This window comes from Tupaia chinensis, unplaced genomic scaffold (assembly GCF_000334495.1).
Source record: "Tupaia chinensis unplaced genomic scaffold, TupChi_1.0 Scaffold000012_1, whole genome shotgun sequence".
In the NCBI taxonomy this organism is placed as follows: domain Eukaryota; kingdom Metazoa; phylum Chordata; class Mammalia; order Scandentia; family Tupaiidae; genus Tupaia; species Tupaia belangeri.
In genome coordinates, this window is record NW_006159442.1 from 2162479 (window position 1) to 2169652 (window position 7174).

Here is a 7174-nt window from a genome sequence, read left to right on the forward strand (position 1 = left end):
GAAGTTCCAGAAGAATAGAATATAGAGAATGGAGAATAAAGGGCATTTGAAGAGATAACAGCTGAGCATTTTCCTGAAATGGTAAGTGATTTAACTGCATGGATGGAGAGAGCATAAAGTATACTAGGCAGGATAAAGAGAAAGAAAGCTACATGCAGACAAATTATAGAAAGTTTAGGGACCAGCAGTTAGCATAATGGCTATATTGCTGGACTCCCACATAGTCGACAGCAGTTTGCGTCCTGGACCCGGTGGCTTAAAACTCACGCCGGGCGCATGTGCGTGCCCAAGATCCCGAGAGGAGAATGGAGGAGAAGGGATTGTGGCATGACCATCCCCCCTGGGGGGTGATTTCTTGCTTTCTGTCTCTCCGTGTCTCTCTCTGTCTGTCTGGTGAGCGCATGTGCCCTATGGCAAAAAAACCTCTCCAATAAAAAAAAAAAAAGATATGGCAAATGATTTACAAAGGAACAATAATTAGACTAAGGGCTGGCCATTAATCATCAACAATGGAAGCAAGAAATCAGAGGAACTAGGTGCTGAGAATGAGACAATTTTACCTTGGATAAGATACTGAGTACTTTTGAAGGCTGTTACATTCCCCAGAAGCCTCCCAATATGTTAATTCCAAGCCTGTGACTTCAGAATGATAGGGGGTGGGTAAAACAAAACGACACTAGTCATGTTAGAACGTTGCCTTACATCCTGCCACATTCCACAACAGCTTCATGTCTGTGTCTATAATTCCACCCTCTGTCATGGATGAGGGCAGACATTTCAGATAAACAAAAACTAAGAGTCTGTGACTAATAGTCTGTGACTAATTACTAAAGAAATATAAGGGGCCAGCAGGTGGTGTGGTAGTGAAGGTGCTGGACGCCCACGTGGCCTACTGTGGTTCAAGTCCTAGACTTGGCAGCTTGAAAATCATGCTGGGTGCATGTGCATGTGAGCCCAAAATTCTGAGAGGAGAATGGAGGAGAGGGGATTGTGGTGTTGCCACCTCCCTTGGATGCATTTTCCCACTTTCCCTCTCACTGTTTCTCTCTAGTGACTGCATGCACCCTATGAGAAAAACCTAAAAAAAAAAAAAAAAAAAAAAAAAAAAAAAAAAAAAAGGAAAGGAAAGGACATGTAAAAGAAGGATGACCCTCAGGAAGAAGGGGGATTCCAAAGGAACATCTAAGAAGCATCAAGGAATCCCTAGAAAAAAGAAACTGCAAAATGAACCAGTAAAAATTACTATAACAAAATAATATCTAATTTGGTAGTTAAAAACAGAATGAAGGTAGATAGCAATATCATGTAAGGAGTTGATTAGAATCTGTATTTTAAGCTTCCTGTATTGTTCAGATCGGGATTAAGATATTAACTTTTGGGCTGTCATGTTAGTTAGGCATGCATGTAAAATGTCACATGCAACCAGTAGAAGAACAGAAATGTAGTGACTAATGTCCCAGCCAGGAAAAGGAAACAGATTTAATAAGAAAAGAAAGGATAACAGCAACACTGTTCAATAAAAAGATTAATTAAAAAGCATGGGGAAAAAAAGTAAAAATGTAGAAACCTGGGCCAGTCGGCACTTTGGTAGTGAAGGTGATCGGATCCTACAGGGCTGACTGTGAGGTTTGTGGCTTGAGAACTAGACCAGGTGCATGTGCGTGTGCACGCAAAATCTTGAGAGGAGAAGGGAGGAGAAGGGATTGTGGTGTGGCCATCTCCTCTGGGGGAGGGTGATTGCTCACTTTTCCTCTCTGTCTCTCCAGCAAGAACACATACCCTGTCATAAAAACATAAAAATGAAAGTAAATTGCTAATATAGCCAGTAAATGGCAGATATTTTGTCATATTGGAAAAAGTAGGTATCATATCTATGTTTCAGATATTTTGTTATTTCAGAGTACTAGAATGAATAGCACATAGGTGTTTAAAATGTGTCTTAAAATGTTTGATTATTTTATACAAAAAGATAGCTATTTAAATGTTATTTTTTGCTATCTACCTTTATATTTGTCAAAAATTTGACCAACGGAACATCTAAGAAGCATCAAGGAATCCCTAGCAACAAGAAACTGCAAAATGAACCAGTAAAAATTACTATAACAAAATAATATCTAATTTGGTAGTTAAAAACAGAATGAAGGTAGATAGCAATATCATGTAAGGAGTTGATTAGAATCTGTATTTTAAGCTTCCTGTATTGTTCAGATCGGGATTAAGATATTAACTTTTGGGCTGTCATGTTAGTTAGGCATGCATGTAAAATGTCACATGCAACCAGTAGAAGAACAGAAATGTAGTGACTAATGTCCCAGCCAGGAAAAGGAAACAGATTTAATAAGAAAAGAAAGGATAACAGCAACACTGTTCAATAAAAAGATTAATTAAAAAGCATGGGGAAAAAAAGTAAAAATGTAGAAACCTGGGCCAGTCGGCACTTTGGTAGTGAAGGTGATCGGATCCTACAGGGCTGACTGTGAGGTTTGTGGCTTGAGAACTAGACCAGGTGCATGTGCGTGTGCACGCAAAATCTTGAGAGGAGAAGGGAGGAGAAGGGATTGTGGTGTGGCCATCTCCTCTGGGGGAGGGTGATTGCTCACTTTTCCTCTCTGTCTCTCCAGCAAGAACACATACCCTGTCATAAAAACATAAAAATGAAAGTAAATTGCTAATATAGCCAGTAAATGGCAGATATTTTGTCATATTGGAAAAAGTAGGTATCATATCTATGTTTCAGATATTTTGTTATTTCAGAGTACTAGAATGAATAGCACATAGGTGTTTAAAATGTGTCTTAAAATGTTTGATTATTTTATACAAAAAGATAGCTATTTAAATGTTATTTTTTGCTATCTACCTTTATATTTGTCAAAAATTTGAAGTATGGTTTATTTCTTTATGTAATCATAAACTAGGCTAGCATGTGTCATGTGTCACGGTGGTTAAAACACTGAACTCCCACATGGCAGACCAGTGTTCAAGTCCTGGACCTGGCCGCTAGAAAATCACACCAGGTGCGGTGTGTGTATGTGCACCAAGTCCAGAGAGGAGAACAGAAGAGAGGGAATTGCAGCATGGCTATCCCTCCTGGAGGTGATTTTTCACTGTCTCTCCCTGGTGAACACAAGCACCCTATAGTAAAAACAAAACAAAAACAAGACCAAAAAATACCCACCTTAAATTTTTGCAATTTACCCATGCATTAAGGAATATTGCTACATTTCAAGATGGCATCAGTTGTTAATCTTTCCATAGGGTGTGTGCACTCGCTGGAGACAGACAGAAAGCGATAGTAAAAGAGAAAGTGAGAAACCACCTTCCCCCGCCCCCAAGGTGGATGGCCACACCATAGTCTTCTCCATTTTCCGCCTGGGATTTTGGGCATGCATGCACATGTCTAGTATGATTTTCAAGTCGCCAGGGGATTCAAACCATGGTCAGCCATGTGAGTCCAGCACCTTAACCACGTCACCTGCCGGCCTCTGACATCAGCTTTTATAGGTACATGGCCATCTTCAAAATCTCTGCTTAATGGTCTTTCTTTTTAGAGAGTAGAAATTATCACCAGAAATTGAAGAGAAAAATCTAGTGTTAATCATATGAAACTTACATACGCATGTGATGTTATGTATTATTCTGTTTTGGGCAATTTTGCTAAGACAACTTAATAATTTTTAAAGAGGTTTTGCATTAAAATAGTCCCGATTTTATGATCACTTTAACATCGTTTTTGCTAATTGCTCATTTCTGATCATCTAAGTGAAGTGTATTAACCAAACACCCACAGTCTCAGGTCTCAGACGTGAGAGCCTCCAAAGGAAACAACAGAACATGTTTTTGAGGAGTATCTACAAAGTAAGGTTCTCTGTAGCTGTGTAGATGAGAAACTGATGGAAGGAAACTGCTTGCTTAGAATAAAACTACTGAGTAGCTCCTTTTTATTTATTTATTTATTTTGGAGAGCTTTTTGCTATAGGGCGTGTGCACTCACCAGAAAGACAGAGAGACAGAAAGTGAGAAATCACCCCCCAGGGAGGATGGTCACTCCACAATCCCTTCTCCTCCATTCTCCTCTTGGGATCTTGGGCATGCACGCACGCGCGCCCGGCGTGTTTTTTTTGTTTGTTTGTTTTGTTTTTTTGGAGAGGTTTCTGCTATAGGGCGCATGCGCTCGCCGGACAGACAGAGAGAGACATAGAGACAGAAAGCGAGAAATCACCCCCCAGAGGGGATGGTCACGCTGCAATCCCTTCTCCTCCATTTTCCTCTCAGGATCTTGGGCACACACGCACACGTGCCCGGTGTGGGTTTTAAGCCACCGGGCCCAGGACACAAACCGCGGTTGACCACGTGGGAGTCCAGCAACATAGCCATTATGCTAACTGCTGGTCCACTCGGCGTGAGTTTTAAGCCACTGGGTCTGGGACTTGAACCATGGTCAAATACATGGGAGTTCAGCGACATAACCATTACACTAACTGCTGGTCCCTCTGAGTAGCTCCTCTTAAAGATTGTCCTTTCCCACACCCTGGGAAGAAACTGAACTAGTAGTTTGAGACTTCAGAATGGTAGTCCGTGGGTAAAACTGATCTATGATACTAGTTACATTAAGTATATTTGTTTCATCCTACTTCATTCCATAAAAGGTTTGAGGGTATTTATCACCAGTAATTTCCTCAAAATTGAAAAATTTTTAAAAAAGAATAGAGTCATGAAAAATGTATAAAGAATAGGAATTTAAATTAAGCCAGAGGTCCCTAACCTTTACTGTGCTTTAGAATCACCTAAGTGGGTCAGTGGGTGGCATAGTGGTTAAGGTGCTAGACTCTCACCTGGTCTACTGCGGTTTGAGCCTCGAATCTGGTGACTTAAAAATCACACCAGGCACTGTGTTAGTGTGCCCACAATTCTGAGAGGAGACTGGAAGAGAAGGGATTATGGCATGGCTAGCCCCTCTAGGGGGTTATCTCTCACCTTCCTTCTCTGTGTCTCTCTCCAGTGAGCACATGCATTCTACTGCAAAACCGAAAAAAAAAAAAAAATCACCTAAGAATTCTGATGCCCAGCTAGCACCCCGTACTACAGCAGATCAGGGTGTCTGGGGTGAGAGGCGGAGGGCAGCAGTCTTACAGACCTCCGGGTGTTTCTGTGTGTAGCAGGTTTGGGGGCCACTGGTCTAGGCCTAGCTTCTCATCCTACATGCACACGAGCATCCTCGGGATGCAGCCGAAACTGTTGATACCTGAATGATTGAAACTGTGGTCTCCTGTGCTGGGGCCTGGTACTCAGTCTATTTTAGGGCTCTCCCAATGATTTCAGTGTGCATTCAACGTAAAGGAACCACCGGATGGGAGAAAGTTGGTATTCAGTGACACAAGAGACTGATGTAATTTTTTTGTGGATCCTTTTATAGCTTCAGGCCATCAAATTGGCCTTGAGTATCCTGGTGGCCACAGTAAATGGAAAAACACCAATCAGTTGTAATTATGTTTATCATCCACATGCAAAAGCTTACCCGTTCTTTGAGAGAAAACAAGCTTTTTCTCAGAGGTCTAAAATAAATCTCTGGTCAGCATTCTTACTGGGTATGTTGACAGATGACATGGATCATGCTTTTATTATATATACACCCCATAATAAATGACACTTGGCAAGTTTCACATTGTAGTTTCTAATAATAATCCCTCAGGGAAAACCAAGGACGTGCCCCCAGAGTTCAGGGGTCAGACTTCTTGCGGGTGGGACGTGGGAGAAGGATGACAGAGGACAGCAAGCGGAAGCAAGTAAGCTCTCTCGCCACAGTTTCTAGAGGATACATTTTACCCAAAGATTAAGCCTGGAGCCGGGCTCCTCTAGGGTGTAGGGTGGGTGTTCTGTGAATTAGAAATTATGTTTTATCAGAAAATTTAAACATTTAAAAATATATAAACTGTGTATTTTTTTTTTTAGAGAGAGGTTTTCGCTATAGGGCGCGTGTGCTCGACAGACAGAGAGAGAGACATAGAGACTGAAAGCGAGAAATCACCCCCCAGGGGGGATGGTCACAACGCAATCCCTTCTCCTCCATTCTCCTCTCGGGATCTTGGGCACACACGCACATGCGCACATAGTGAGTTTTAAGCCACAGGGTCTGGGACGCGAACCGCGGTCGTCTACGTGGGAGTCCAACAACATAGCCATTACGCTAACTGCTGGTTCCCTAAACTGTGCAAATTTGACAAAGGTATGGCTAGTGAGGATAGACCCTCTCTGGTCCTCTTCCCATCCCTAGGAGTGAAGGGCATCTTAGAAGGCGTTTGTGTATACCTTTTGTTATTAAAAGAAATGAAGTTTGGAAAGTGGGAAGACTGGTGTGGAAAGATTGAGCAGGGGTCCGTCTTTTAAACACCCTTTCATATACTTCTCCTCAGTTAGACTTTAGAGGCGCCTAAGTACTGTTGACTTAATGGCTCAGGATTTCTAGAACAGGGTGTTGACTCCGTAGGGGCTGTCTCGAAAGAAAACCTGTGAGACATAACCTTTAAACCACAGTCCTGTTGCAGGGAGGCAAAGAGAGCTTGAGTTACCCCACAACGATCTAGGAAGGCAAACAGCTTTTGAGTAACGTGGCTGGGAAGGGGCGAGCTGATTATTTCGGATCACGTGACTTCTCTCTTTCGTGAATGAAAATCCTAAATGCATTCTTGTTATACCCAAGTAGGCACTTAACATGTTTTCTTTTCAAAGGCAAATAGCATGTTAGGCCTCTTGTTTTCTTTTGGAATTCACAACTGCACTTAACACCTAAATTTAAGGCAAAGCTTCCTGAAAAAGTCTAGTGACGAATTTCTTCCACTTAAAGTAGTTTCTTGCACTCCTATAAATTTGAAGGCTGAAATGAACCGCTTGCTACAGAAACAGTAGCTAGGATGTGGGAAGAACCCCACGGTGGCTAATAAGATGTCTCAATCGTTTGCATATGCAGAGGATAACCTTAAACTTGAGTTTGGTATTTCACGTTGCGTCTCAAAGACGATCTTTTATTCAAAGAGCCACGCTGTTTCCGAGTGGGTGGGTGTGTACAGAGCGGGCGCTGTGCTGGTTTCGTTCCTGAGGTTGACACTGGCAGTGGCGACTCGCAGCCCCACCGGGGCAGCCTCTCCCCGGCGGGGGGCCCGGCCCCGCCCATCGCGCC